Source organism: Amblyomma maculatum, chromosome 11 (genome assembly GCF_055883805.1).
Source record: "Amblyomma maculatum isolate TAMU_Amacu chromosome 11, ASM5588380v1, whole genome shotgun sequence".
NCBI classification, from domain to species: domain Eukaryota; kingdom Metazoa; phylum Arthropoda; class Arachnida; order Ixodida; family Ixodidae; genus Amblyomma; species Amblyomma maculatum.
Genome location: NC_139354.1, coordinates 156665976 through 156681381, shown reverse-complemented (window position 1 = coordinate 156681381; position 15406 = coordinate 156665976). Strand labels below are relative to the sequence as shown.

The following is a 15406-nucleotide window of genomic DNA, read 5'->3' as shown; positions in this document are numbered from 1 at the left end:
CACAGCCTTTCAACTAGCCAAAAAAGGCCGGCCTGACGCTCAATGCGGCGAAATGCAAATTCGGTGTCACGGAAATTGACTTTTTGGGTGACATAATAAACAAAGACGGAATAAGACCTAACCCCGCACTGATCGCGCCATTAAGTGAAATGCCTCAGCCAAAGGACAAAGCCGGCGTTCACAAAATGCTCAGGGTAGTGAACTACGTCGGAAAGTATATACCGCATCAAGCGGAGAGGACGACGCTTCTACGAAGCCTCATTAAAAAAGACTCCCTTTCTAAATGGTCTGCAAACCACTGTAAGGAATGGCAAGCTGTCTGTGACGCACTGAGTGGTCCTCCTTTGCTAGCCATTTTCGATCCTGCTAAAGAGACCAAAGTCGTTGCTGATGCTTTGAAAAATTGGGTTGGTGCTGCCCTTCTTCAGAACTACGGTGGTAGTTGGCGGCCGGTTGCCTATGCAACACGCACAATGACGGAGGCAGAACAAAGCTACGCGCAAATCGAGAAAGAAGCAATGGCCATTACTTTCGGCTGTGTAAAATTTTTTTCATTTCGTTTACGGCCGTAAGTTCGCCATCGAAACAGACCACAGACCGTTGATAGCAATTGCTTCGAAAGCCATTGGTGACATGCCACCAAGAATGCAACGATTTTTCCAGCGCTTGCTAAGATACGATTACGTTCTTCACTTTGTTCCAAGCAAACAGCTGTTCCTGGCCGATATGCTTTCAAGATCGTCGCCAGCCGTCCCAAGCGAAAGTGATGACTTCACTGAAGACGTCGAGGTTCATGCAGTGAGCGTGACTTTAGAGCTGGTGAGCAAGAAAATGATCGACTGGCAGAAGCGACAGCCTCTGACCCAGACTTGCAAACAGTGTTGCGGCAACTAAGGAATGGAGAAGAAATTGAAGGCTCGATGAAACCTTTTGGTCCTGAGTTATCAGAAGTTAAGGGTATTATTAGGAAGAGGACAAAGGTCGTCATTAAGAAGAATATGAGAGCTGAAATACTGGGTCGTATTCATGAAGGTCACTTAGGCATAAATAAGTGCTAGGCGAGAGCCCGTCGCTTGGTATTCTGGCCGAGACTGAATACGGACATTGAAACCATGGCGAAGACCTGTTCTGTTTGTCAAAAATACGCTTACAAATAAGAAACCGAACCAGTGCTGCTTAGGCCGATCCCAGGCCATGCCTGATACAGGGTGGGAGTTGACATATTTATGTACGGCGGAAACTCCTACCTGTGTGTGTTCGATGCGTTTTCAAACTTCCCTGAGGTCGAAAAGCTTACTGACACAACGACATGCACTGTCATTGCTAACCTTAGCTCAATTTTTGCACGGTATGGGATTCCATTGGAAGTCTGTACCGACAACGGTCCTCAGTTTTCATCACATTAATTTGATTTGTTCGCCTCTAGATACGACTTCAAGCATGTCACGTCCAGTCCGCGATTCCCACGGTCCAATGGCTTCGCCGAGAAGGGAGTCCAAATTGCCAAAAAAATAATGAAGAAGACTGGCGAACTCAACGAGGACTTCTGGTTGGGCCTTCGCGGTTATCGCTCGACTCCACTAGCCGAAGGCCGGTCCCCTGGAGAGCTTCTTCAAGGCACAAAGTTACGCACTCGGCTACCAGACTTCGTGTCATGCTCCAGTCAACAGAAGTCCCGGCGCCAACCACGCCAGCAAAGGCCCTCAAATGGGAAAAATCCGCCTGAACTAAAAAAAGATGCAGTTGTAAGGGTACGAGGGAATGCATGGGACAGCAAAGCTCGAGTCATGGACCTGGTAGCACCAAGGTCCTATCGCGTCCTTACAGATGACAACAAAGTGCTTCGACGCAACCGACATCTTCTAGCCACACGTGAGCCATTCCGAAGCGACTTAACGGAAGATGACTCTGGCAGCGAAGACATTTCCCAGGAAAACGTGGAAGCGTCGCAGTGTACAATACAGCCCACTCAATTTGTGCCAAGGCGATCCACCCGACAAAAGAGACAGCCCAATGGTCTTCACTACGACCAGAATTTGCAACAAGTGTCGCATATTGTGCTCTCAGACTTTTAAAGATTACACCGAGGAAGATGTAATGTATCAGTCGCGCATGCGCTCTGGCTGTTATCATGCAGCCGCTTGTAGGCTATAAATACCAGCATGCAATCCCGAATAAAAGCTCTTCTTCTTCTTGCTTCCACGCTACTTGTTCGTTGTTGGACGCTGGAACAGTATATATGAGAAATGCGCAACAACTTAGACAGGACACAGTTCGCGAGCGCAACTACGAACTGTTTAATGGCGTGAAGTAACAGCAGCATATATACAGACAAGCAGAGCGTGCGTAAAGGTAGAGCTGGCACACATATCACAACCACCGCAATTTTACACAAACGAATGAAGATATGAAACTTCAGCATCATAGACCTGCAACGAAGCATCACTTACGCAGCTTCGCAGGCAGTTTTTTGACATGGAAGGCCTCTAAGATAAGCCGGGCTTTCACATTGGTACTCCTGCCTAGAATCTTTGTCATCTCAAATCTTGCCCTACACGTGCTAATACAGGATGAAATGTGCCTTACAAGGTTTGAATTTTTATCATTATTGTCTACATTTTTTGCGCTCTCCCGTAGCCGGTCATTAACGCGACGACCAGTTTGGCCTGCATAGGAAGAGCCACAAGTAAGCGGCAAGCTGTATACCACTCGTGTGGCGCACTTAACATAGGAGGTGCCATGCCTTTTTTTTGCAACCCCTTTCAAAAACGCCAGAAATGCGGCGGCAAAGCTTTGATAGCTTGTTGGGGGTTGATAACACCAAAAGTACATGGTGTCTACTGGCCACTTTCTTCAGGTTATGAGACACCTGGTGCACATAGGGGACCACCACCGGCTTTTAAGCCGAGTAGTCAGGTCTTTTTTGGGCGTCTTTTTGTTTCTGCAGGAGAGTTTCAGCGACGGCTGATATGACCGGAGCAGGGAAGCCTACCGCCAAGAGGCGGGAAACCTGATAGTCGAGACTTTCCTGCATGCTATCCGGGCACGACTTGGGAAGCGCCGACTCCAAACAGAGACACAATGGCGCTTTTTACAACCTTGGAGTGCGAGGAGTCGTATCTCAGTAGCTCTTTGTTAGCACGGGGGGAATACATATGGCAAACGTGGTCGCCACAGAACGTAAGTTTGAAGTCCAAAAAACGTAACTCATGATTATCTGGGAGTTCATGTGTAAAAACCAACCCTTGTCCCAATTGATTAAAAGTAGTTAAAATCTCTGAAACAACCTGGTCAAGGGATGTAAAGGTCCTAGACTTTAAAAGGATTAAAAAATCGTCAACATATCTCAAATCTTTTAAAACCGGGCCGTCACTTAAGGTTAGTTGCAATGAGTGGTCAATATAAGATAAAAAGATGTCGCATAAAATGGGTGCAACGCATGAACCTATGCAAATGCCTTTGCGCTGCAGGTAAAACTGGTTGTTATGAAAGATAAAGGTAACATGCAGGTAATACTCTACAAGCTTTAAGAATTATCTGTAGAAATGCCGGCTATGTTCTGGAATGCCACCACCCCGAGCTTTCGATACAATCTCTAACAGAAGCCAATAAGTCAGCATGTGGGACAGAGTAAAACAAATCTTGAATATCCACGGAGAAGGCAGAACCTATCTGATCGCTATTTTGCTGAAACTCTGCAACATCAGCTGACTTTTTTACCAAGAACGGATTGTTAAAGGAAAGGCATTTAGGCTCAGCAAGAAGGAATCGGCTGACTTGGTATTGCCAGGATCGCTTCTCACTTACAATAGTCCTAAACGGAAGATCAGGTTTTTGCGTTTTTGCTGCGTAAGTGATGCTTCGTTGCAGATCTATGATGCTAAAATTTTCTATCTTGATTTGTTTGTGTAAAATTGCGGTGTTTGTGATATGTGTGCCTGCTCTACCTTTACGCATGCTCTGCTTGTCTGTATATATGCTGCTGTTTCTTCACCCCAATAAACAGTTGGTAGTTGCGCCCGTGAACGGTTGTATGTGTTTCTTCCTGTGTCCTGTCTAAGTTGTTGCGCATTTCTTTTATATACAACACATTCTGAAGAGACGTCATCGTAGTGTAACGGCGCTCTTCGTATTCTGTTATGCACAAGGATGAACACTCCCTGCCGATTACGGTCTTTTCGATAAGCGAAATATTCCGATGGAAACATGTCACAATCCAATATGTCAGCCTTAAACCGTTATTGAGTCCCGATCACAATATCAGGTTGAGAAATGCGTAAAAGGCTCGCAAATTCACCTGCCTTATTTATCAGCCTCCTATAGTTGATAACAACGATGAATAGGCGTTCCAATTTTTTCTAAGCCGCGGCGGCCCACGTTTTGTTTGCTATTGCGTATTCTCCCTTACGGAATTTGTTGCACCATTGTAAATATGCGTCTTGCCGTCAAAAGTCATCTTGTACTTCAATTTAGCTTCGGAGTTTTGTTCTCGCGCAAAAGGGATAAATTTACTTCTACAACGACGAACCTGCTGAGAGTAGTTCTCACTTATCGACATGCCAGTGCCCTTTAGTTTTGAAGCAGCAGAAAGAAGCTCTTTCTCCTTGAACAGTGCAAAATTCCCTATAATAGGTCTTGGCTTATCCTGTTTATACTTCCCCATTCTATAAGCTCTCTCGACTGTTGTGATTAAATAGTGACACCTAATTTGTCACAGCAGACAGATATAATCTTCCCCTCTGATTCATCCCATGTTTCCTTATCATTGCCATCTTTTATTCAAAAGAACAACATAATGTTCCTACAGGAACGATTTTCTAATTCGTCCTGCTTGATTAGAACATTCCGCATAGCTTTTGAAAGCGGTTATTTTGAGCCTGCACTTCTACTCTATTCTCAAGAGCAGATACTGCGGACAGATCATCGGTTAATTTGTCTATATTTAAAATTAAATTCTCGAATTTTTTATTATTTGTTTCTGTTGCGTTTCCAGAGCCTCTGTTTTACTATTTTCTCTTGCCCTGCCAATACCTTGGCAAATAACCTATTGCTTCCATGAGTTCACGTTCCTATACATCCGACAGAGGACCAGGGATCTCTTCTATGTCCCCGGTGTGGAAAACCAGTTTGCTCCCCCTTCGCCGCGACCGGTCACCACCACTCCGGCGAGCGTCGTGGCAGCGCAGGTTGGGAGAGGAGGTCAATACCTCCCCTTGGGGGAAGGAGGATCAACGATGGATGCGCCACCAAGACGTCTACGCGGGTTCCCGCGAGACAGTGCGGGGGTCTCAATTTCACCTCCGAGGTGTGTGGATGTGTCCTCAGTCCCCTCCCGCGATATCGTCGCGCCTCGCTCCGTCGCGCCAGCTTCGCTGCCGCCGAGCACCTTCGCCTGCGCCCGTTACCGTGCGTAGCGGCAGGCGTACGTCCTCGCTCGTCGCGCGCTCCCCAGAGCCGGCGAGTTCCTTCTACTAGCAGTTTTCCCAGCAGCCGGCCGCGTCATGCATGCCGGCCAACAATGCAAGCGCCATGACCAACTATCTCACATGCGAGTGTTAGTGCCTAACTGAATGAAAAATCCACAAAGCACAAATAAAAGTTCCACCAACATAAGCCTACCTCATTTCAAGATTGGTATTTGACAAAAAGAGGACGTAATATAGGTATGCTTACCTGAAATTTCACCGACGACGGTGACGACGGGTTGACGAGACCTCCACAGTGCATGGTGCTGCTCTTGTGTCAAGTATGCTAGCAGCCTTGAGAGATAAACATCCTCTTCGCATTGAAATAGAACGCAGAAACCAAGCAAAGCAACGCACAAGCAACATTTCCAGCTGCGAACGGCCGGCGACAGACAAAGGAACTCGTTAGCCCAAACGTCAGCAACGGCGCATCAGTTTGAAAAACTGAGGGATGACGGGAAGGATCGCATCGCGTGATCAGCGCTTCAGATAAACACCGCAGCGCTGTGGACATGTGTAAGGGAAAGTGGGAAAGGCGTCGGCGTCGTGCCATAGAGAAAGAGATTGGTAAAGAGCGGTCACTCGGCGAAAACTGGCCCCAGGAAATGACGCGCAACTTTTTGCGCTGCCGCCGATTGATGGATGGCGGCACCAACGTGCGCATGCGCGGACGCGCGCGCGACGGCACTCGCCGCAGCGGTAGCCCGCCGGAGCACTAGCAGACGACAAGAAGTTGTCGAAGGGAGCGGTTGTGTGCTCGTGCCTTGCCGCGCTTGTGCGGCACAGACCTCTTGTGGGCTGCTGCGCGGAACGACGGCAAGGTGAGCAACGTTTATTGCTTAACTACGCTGCATTTCAAGCAGTTTACGCTGACCATGCCGGCCGGTGCCAATAAGTTGCGCAGCTCGTGAACAGGCGCGCCGGATGTTCAGGCGCAGTTCGTTACGCAGTAACTCTGGCGGTTCCCAACCACGGCAAGGTGTAATATGTTGTGTTCCCGGGAAACAGCTTCATTTTGAACAGTTTAACTCGTCACGCTTGACAAAGTGGCATGTGAAGGCACCAAGGCAGGCCGTTGCGCCAAAATGGCGTGTTCGCCGGCCCGTGCGGCCATGCTGACGCAGTTTGCCGAACGTCTAGTCTTGCTAAGTGCCGCGTTTAGCAGAGCAACGGTAAAGTGAGAAACGTTTCATTCTCGTCTTTCTTGTCAAACTGTGCAGTATTTCAGGCAGTTTAGCTCAGTACGGCGGCGGTTGCGCTTCACAAAGTCGCGCGTGAAGGGCAAGCCAACAGGCATGACAAGGCGTGCTGACCGCCGCGGTGACGTGACATGGCGGTTTTGCGAACGGCTAGTTTTGCGTGGTGTCGCGTTAAACAGGGCAACCGCAAGGTGTGAAATGTTTCATTCTTGTCAAACTGCGAGGCACTGCGGGCAGTTTAGCTTAGCACGGTGGTCTGCGCTTCACGAAGTCGCGTATGAAGAGCAAGCCAACATGGCGTGCCCGCCGGCCGCGGTTTTGCGAACGGCTAGTTTTGCGTGGTGTCGCGTTGCATGTAACGGCACAACGTTAAAGTGATAAATGTTTTATTATGCAGCAAGCTTCATTGCTTCAGCTGTTCAGTGCTCTTGAGGAATATTGGTAGTTTAGTGGCTGTTATTTCACTCACTGTGGAAATGCATTTTCAGATAGGTTCGGTTAGCCTGCATTTCCTGACCTCTACGTTGCAACAGTCGCTTTTGTATCAATTCTACGAATCACAGCTTTTCTGTTCTGGACCATAACTGCTGCTCACAAAGTCTTCAGTACGCAACCACGTGCACAGTTGTTTGCGCGGTGCAGTGGCCTTACATTTCATTGCAACCTTCTGCATCATGTTCATTCCTTTTCCAACAGCACTGAATGGACCCACGGACTGCAGCCGAAGCGCGGCAGATGCGACGAGTGAATGGAGTGGCCTTCCCCCAAGCGTCAGTACTTCTCTCTGCCCTGAACAATACAAGTTAACTTTGCTTAGGTAGCCGCGACTGACTGTGTAGTTTATGTATAATGCCTGTTTTGTTACATATCATTTGCCATAATTTGGAAATCAACGTTATGCTATTTTATGTCTCTACCTAAGTGCTGTTTCTCGCCTTGTGTATTTTTATTTTTCTGTACTTTGCACATCGCCTAATGTGTGCCATGTTTTGTCAATGCATCCGTCTACATCTGTTGCATCTCTTATGGGTTTTATATGCAGCAAAATAAATGTTCATTTCACAAAGCTCTTGGCGTCTTTTCTGCACTACTGTTTTGCAAAGGCTGTGGCTCAGCTGCGTTGATGGCCAATTTAGAGAACTGGGAATCTATTTTTCATGTTATGCATGCTGAACGTAAATAGAAACACTAGCAGACCGTGTAAAACCAAAATAATGCACCAAAAGGGCAGGGAAGAGCGCAAGGCATGCTAGCATTCAAATAACGCGCCTTTCAGCAAGATCGGAAGTAGTTGCCGCCGGCCGCTTGGTGCACTACAGTCAAATGGGCCTCTGGGCCCTATAGGAGTGTCCGCTCTTTACCAATCTCTTTCTCTATGGACGTGCGGCGCCCTCCTCTCCACCCAAGCAGAGGAGGCAGGGCTAGCCAACATGAGTGTGAGGAATGGAGCGACAAAAAAAAAAATAAATGGCCAGCATCTGAGAGCGCACAGTGCATTTCGTGGCGCTTTCAACGCGTATCATTCGGATAGAATAACTTGGGACCTTTGTGCACGACGGCATAGGATCACCGTCGTCTCTTGGACTACCGCACCGGTTCGGTTTCACATCACCGTTCTCTGCAGTACACCTGAAGCCTTGGAGAAACCGCGAAATATACGAAAATAAAAGGCAGTAGATAAACGCAGAAACACGACCGCCACGCGTGTTTTGCTGGCGCACGTATGCGCTTTGGCAGCTCGGACCGTATCGGCTATCAGCGAGCGCACGTTGTCGGCTTTAGCAAAGCTGTTCCGCCCCTGTTTATCATGTTGCAGCTAGCTATTGGATATATGAATCAATGTAAAAAAGCGTTGCAGGTGGCCGCTTTTTTTCTATCCCTCGATGATCGGCTGTTCAATCGCCTTGAACTTTTGACGCCCCAGCTTGTCTCTTTCGAGCTTTCTTATGTTGTGCGAATTCAGGTTTTACTTTGTTAATAAGTTTAGTTCGTATTTTCAAAAACCTTATACAGCGCTGTTCTGTCGTTACTGTTATTACGCACCTACTAGACCGACTCGGCTCTCTCTTTATCTTTAGCAGATGCATTCCAGGCTTCGATACGATATGCTGTTAAGGCTGCAAGTAATCTGCTTAATGCTCGACTGAAAGATGCTGCAGCTAATCAGACCCAGTTTGCACTCTGGATTCAGGTCGGTTCTTGTACACTGAGCACGAGATCAGCATTGGCCTAGTACTAAGCGCTAGCCCTGCACCAAAAATGTTGTACCCCAGCTCATTGTTTTGATTTAGAGAAATTAATTGCAGTGGACGAACAGTTTCTCCGGCTTCAATTTCCGCAAATGGTGGAGATGAGGCTGGATAATAACTTTGATGGCGTATGTTTTTCTTTCTCGCAGATAAACTATTTTTTGAAATAGTTTGTACATCCTACGGCGCGATTCCATCAAGAGCGGTATAAAAGCAGTACTAATTAAATATGGCCCTTTTTCCTTGCACATGCCAGGTTTTCACTTTTTCTTCGTGACCGTAGGTGTGACGGTCAGATATTTTAGCCGGGGTGTCTCCTCAGGCATCTTCTCTCTTATTTCCGTGTTTTATGCATTGGTTTACTACATATGAATAAAATAGTGATTGTTGAACGACATTCCTATGCGCCTGATTGTTTAGCTGTATTAAAATAAAATGTAAATTTAATCATCAAATACTAGAACCTCACTAAATGCAAAGGTCACAGTCAAAAAGATTTTATCCATTTTTATATTGATGGAAGTATAACTGCAACTTACATGAATATATACATGACGAATATCGCGCTAGAAAGAAGAGAGTTAATAAAGGGGATGATTATTGGCATGACTTGTTCCATGTCATTAATGCGGTAAGATGGCGCGTTCGGAAGGCTCATTATGGCGAGCGATCTTGGAAAGCTTATGTTTCGAAGATAGTATTCCAGCATGTAATTTAGACATATTACCCTTTAGAGCTGCGGTTTTGGAAAACTGCACTTCACTGGCGGTTCTTTAACCGCGGTTCCGGGCTTGTTTATTTTTGTATAAGGCATATGTAAGTACTGAAATGCAATCTTCACTCACTTCTGAGCAGGCTTTTAGCACCCTTTCAGCACCTTTGCTACACCCTACATAAAATCAAGGGTGCTTAGTGGCAAAAGCACCCTTTTGAGCCGAAATGAAGGGTGCATATATGAGAATTAGGGTGCTCCAGTGGGTGTATTTTGCAGGAGCTCCCTTTTAGCACCCATAAGGGTGTAAAATGTTTTACTGTGTGGGCCACCCGCTACCTCACCTAGAGGCCTAGCTCGGCGGCGCCCTACTCGTCGAAAAAGGATTTCCCCGGGGCCGCCGTCGTTTGCTGCGGTGGCGGCGCCCCCCCCCCCCCCCCTCTACTTCATGGACAGCAGCCTGCAGAACCGCCCGCGGCTTCCTGCAGCTCCTCGGACCTGGGACACCCCTGGCTTGTACCCTGGTGGCACGAGAACCCTGCCTCCCCCATCGCCACGGACCACGTGTTGCTGTGGATCCTGGCGCCCTACCCGCCGCGCTGCTGCTGCAGCAGTTCCCGGCGGCCTCCGCAGTTGCCGCCCGACCTCGTCGTTGCGGCGACTCCCTGCTGACATCTTTTTGTGATGCCGCAGTCCTCGCTGCGCTCGTGCTTCTTTGCCAAGCCAGCATGCTTGCCACGCGCAAGCCACCCGCCATCCCCGCAGCACCAGTGGTCTACGCCGAGGCGGCTCCACCTCGCCGCCATGGAGCACGTGCTTCCGCGAATCCTGGCGCCCCCTCCTGCTGCTATCCGGATACTCCGGGACAGCTTGCCGTGGACTCCCTGCTCGCGGGCATCGGCGCGCTGTCTACGGACGGTCTCCTCAGCGCCACCCGCCGCGCTGCTGCCTTCGCAGCAGTCTGTCGCGGTCCCCTCCTGCTGCGGCGGTTGTCCCAATCGCCGTGGAGTCCGGCTGTCACCAGCAGTCCTTCCTGTGCATCGCGGAAGTGCAGTACTAGGCTTCGCCTGGAATACCCATAAGCGCTGCTGCACCGGGCCCTCCACGCCGACCTGCCGATGTTCACCGGGCTATTTGCTTGGTGCGGGCCAAGATGATCTCCCCCAACCCCTCCTCACGTCCCCATCCCCCGGACACCAAGAGTACCGGCATAAACCGTGTCCGGTATCCCCCCCAGCCCCGTGAATATCCCAAAGTCCCCAACCAACCAACCCCCGAGACGAAGAAAGAGGGCTTCTGGATCCAGCCGGCAACGCGAACGGTCGTCTCCCGCCGCCTCGCTCGGCAATCGCCTGGGGATAGCAATCATCACCGTGAAAGGCACCGCGTACCTCAGCACAACTGTGCGTGTGTTTGGTTTCCCAAATGACCTGGAAGTGAAGGAGCTGCGAGAGGCGTTGGAGCGGTACGGGCCCGTCGAATCTATTTCCACCGAATACGTACCGGAGTTCGAGGGCATCCCGAGCGGCAACCGCCGCGTGAAGATGGACCTGCGGCGACCGCTGCCGAACTTCCTGCAGGTGACCGAGTTCACCCTGCAGTGCGAGTACGAAGGGGTCGCACGTGTTTGCCGGCGCTGCGGCGCTCGCGACCACGTGCGCGCTGCGTGCGATGTCCCCTTGTGCGCGCGCTGCGGGGCCTTCGGCCACGCTTAGTGTGCCCTCCCTGCTCTCGGTGCGGCGCGGACCACGCGCTGATTAAGTGTGGTGCGAGGACGTTCGAGTCCGTGGCTAGGCATGCCATGGTGGTGGCCGCTGCAGCTTTGCCGCAACCCGCCCAGCCTGCTGCCAGCGAGCCGGCAGGCACCCTGTCTTCCAAGCAACCGCCGGAGGACATCCAGGATTACGAGGAGACCACCATCAGCAGCGCAGCCGCGGTGAGGGACATTCCTCTCACCGCGTCCGAATTGCCTTCGCAGGCTGCGCCGAACTGCCTCGCTCCTCGGAGCAACCATCATGCCCCATCTGACCCCACCGAGCAGCAAGTGCCACCATTGGCCGATAGCTCGCAGCACTCACGCCTACGCAGGACGCAGCCGACCAATCCGAGAGGCAGCAAGGCGGCAGCCTCGACCAATCCGAGGACGAAGAATTCACTCCCGTCACCCGGAGGAAACAAGGCAGACCGCTGCCACGAGTTCGTCATTGCACCGCTTCCGCGAGCAGCTCAGCAACATCACGAGCCGCCACGCATGCGAAGCGGCGGAATGAGCGGACACCACCGCTGTGCGAAACCAAGGGTGTCAGTGTTGCGCCTTGTGTGCTATGCGGAGCGGCCAGTGCGACTGCGCAGAACTGAGCTCCTCGTCAGGGGAGGAGGCAGATGCACCGTGACCGTGACCGCCTTCCTGGCGCATTGTGGCCCTTGTCCGGGTTGGACCTTCGCCCCAAAACAAAAATCTCTCCCCCTCATTTTGGGAGGGGAAGCAGACCTTGCCGGGGGTGTCGGATGAATGATGATAGGCTGATGGATTATGTGCGATCCTGGGATGCGACACTTACGGGTGCCAAGTCTCCTTCCTATATGACAACGGCAAGCAGGCACGGAGTACGCTGCGCGCACGGGAGGACCCGTCGTGCATAACCACCCATCTTCTGGTTCCCAACGGCGAAGCGACAGATAAATACCGCATGCTCTCGCCGCCTCCCGCGGCAAACGTCGTGGTATGGCTTTGTCCGAAGAATGCGGCGCGCACGGGAGATCCCGGCCGCCATATTCACGGCGCGTGCAAATGTCCGTCGCCGAATTCGCACCCCAATTTCCCAGCCGGTGAGTCAAAAGTCCTTCTTACGTAGCTTTGCCCTTCCAAAAACACCCTTTTTGATGTGTAGCCAGCCGGCATGCTCTGTATTATTTGCAAGTGCAATAAATAGCGTTCGAGTATTAATAATGTGTCGGCCCCGTCCTTTGTCCCTTTTTCCCCTCCGCGGGTCGCTAGCGAGTACGTTGCATCTGCGGAGTGTGAGCGGGGCGGAAGACCGTTCCCCCTTTAACCCCCACAATGGCGCCTCAACGTGGTTCTACTGTGCAGAAGCACTTTAGCTAGTTTCCCCTCACTAGGCACAAAGGACGATAGTCAGTTCGCGGTGTGGAGTGCCTGCCCGGACTTTTAACATTAGGCCTGAACTGGCATCGCTATGCTAGCAAGGCTAATATGCTTTCTTGACGGCAAGGTGAGAGGAGTTGCAGCGTGAATGTATTTGTGTGTGTATGCGTGCCGAGACCTTTGAGTGGTGGAGCCACGAGGCCCGGACATGGCGCGCGAGACCGAGCAGTCCACGGAGAACAGCACGCCGGACGCGAGTGAGTGCCTCATTAAGGACGGTGGCCCTACTTTTTATTGTATATAGTTGTAAATATTTCCTCTTCTGTCTCTGGGAGCCATGTGCCGCAATCGGCTGACTGGTATTGCAGCGGCGACACCGCTGGACGCGGTGGGCGGCATTGGCTCAGAAGGTGCCTTTGGATGGCAGCGAGCGATTAGGGCCACCCTGGGTTCCTTGGCGGAGATGCACATCCTCACGGCGTGACGTTCTAGCTATTCTCCTTAGTGCTAGAGCGAGTAGGTTTAAGGCTTTTTTTGGGAGCTGCCTGTCGCACATTGGAGGCCCAGTCTAACCGTGGTATACAGTATGCGCAAATGCGTTTTGCTTGTTTTATATTGACCTCTCTGTAGCCGAACATCTCGCTGAATTAGAGAAGACTAACTTCGTTCAAATGAACCTGGTATTTTTGGGCTTAGAAGGCGAATCGGAAATTTCGTGCAACCAGATTATTATGCCGGCAAACGAAGCGCGGATGCCCGTGCTTCGTTCGGATTAACGGAACGCAGTGCGGTGCCGGATAAAAGCGCTTGGCCCTCGCATTGGCCCGCATTTTACCAAATGGTCATTTTGCGCAATTTATTCGACCTTTTGGAGATGCGGAGGATTATGCAGAGGTCAAATGAAGCCGCCTGGGCCTGCTGCCATTGTCTACGTTCCTGCCTGCTGCCCTGCGGCCGTGAATCAGCGAAGCTCACGGAACCAGTCCGGCTTGACCGGAGGGGAGGCCAACCCCCTGCCTGTCAACATCCCGTCACGCTGGCTTCTGGCACCTGCCGATAGACAGCGGGGGCCCCTTTACCTTGCTGCTCGTCGGATGACACCAACGTTTCCTTGCCACCTTATTGTATTGCATCCAACGCTTCAATGCCGCTGCCCGGCTAGCTCAGTGGGTAGAGCATGAGACTCTTAATCTCAGGATCGTGGGATCGGGCCCCAAGTTGGGCGCCAGTTGGGGGGGGGGGGGTCTTACTAGGTGTCGAGCCTCTTCTGAGGTCTAGGCCGCAAACACCGAGCTCCCGCGATCGCACACCACGGGCAGCCGTTCTCATGGCCGCAAAGTACGACACAACATAGAACAGCGCTTTGACCGGGACCAGATGTTTATTGGGCCTTCCCAAAAGAACGTTGGTGATGAACTTGGTGGCGACCCTATCCTTTTGGATGGTGCCTGACAGTTAGAAGGGCAAGATGGTGACAATAAAGAAGTAGAACAGGGAGCTATTTACCTGTCGTCCTTCCGTTGTCGCGGCTCGCTGTCGTCTCTCTCCGGCGGTAGCCAGTACCCGCCGATCTCGGTGCATCTTGCCCTTTGTCCTGTTTCGGCCGATGAGCGTCGCGTCTGCGACGCCTAGCGGTGCGCTCCTACACCCGGCGAGGGAAGAGGGAAACGCGGCGCTTTCGAGAACCCGTTTGGGTTACTCATCCTCGGAGGAGAAAGAATACTTTTGTCCCCTTCGTCTTCCGCTGCGCGCGGTGTTTCGGAGGGATGCCCGGTTCTCCGCGATCGCTACGGCGGCTAGCAACAATCTTATTCTGAACCAAACGTCCATTGCACCAGCACATAGACAGACACCGGCACAGACAAGCATACACTGCCGTAAAGACCAGGTAAGATCCGGTAGCGAGGTTTCATGCGAAAGAGTTGGCTTATAATGGTAAAATAAACCAACCTGAAGAAAGCGCAGATGTGCGCCTTTCGTCCGCATCTCGGCACCGTAACCCAATGGCCTTGTCTGTAGCAGGCGTTTAAGTTGTCCTTCATCCCACCACGAGCGCCCTCGGTGACCGACAGTAGAAACTGCTATAACGCCGGGCACTGAAGATGCATTAAGATAAGCACATAACCACTGGTCACTGATTACAGCAGGACACTGTCCTTCGAGGGTGTCGGCGTCTTCGAAAGTTGTGCACGTGCGTGTCACGGCACGTTGCTGCTTCTGACGCTCCATGAAATCATGCAGATGAGGCCCCGCAGTCGCTTCGGTGTTTCCATCTGGGCATGCGTTGTAGACCTCCCCGCATACTCCAAGCTGACTTGAAACAAAGTCAGTGCTGAACGATCCTAAGACAATCTGAAACAACTGAAGAAAGAGCAGATGCGAGCCTTTCGTCCGCATATCGGCACCGCATCTCGACACTGGCTATATGTTCAATCCAAGAAAGATTTGGCGTCAGGTGGACGCCTAAGTACTTATATTGTGTACTCTGAGGCAATGTATAATTGTTAATGCTGTGGGGAAAGTGCGAATTAGCTGCTTTCGGATAAAAGAAATTTTGTTACATTTAGAAATGTTGAGAGCCATTTGCCACATCCTACACCAGTCGTTAATGCGATAAGGTCACTTTGGAGTGAAAAGTGTTCATCAGTACTTTTTATTGAGCGATAAATGATGAA

The 15406-nt window shown here is 50.9% G+C and overlaps 1 non-coding gene across 1 annotated transcript; it reads left to right on the top strand.

The window, feature by feature from the left end:
- The first annotated feature begins 13883 nt into the window (after positions 1-13883).
- Positions 13884-13956, top strand: TRNAK-CUU (transfer RNA lysine (anticodon CUU)). Its single transcript has one exon. It is a non-coding gene; the product is annotated as a tRNA-Lys (tRNA).
- Positions 13957-15406: the final 1450 nt, after the last annotated feature.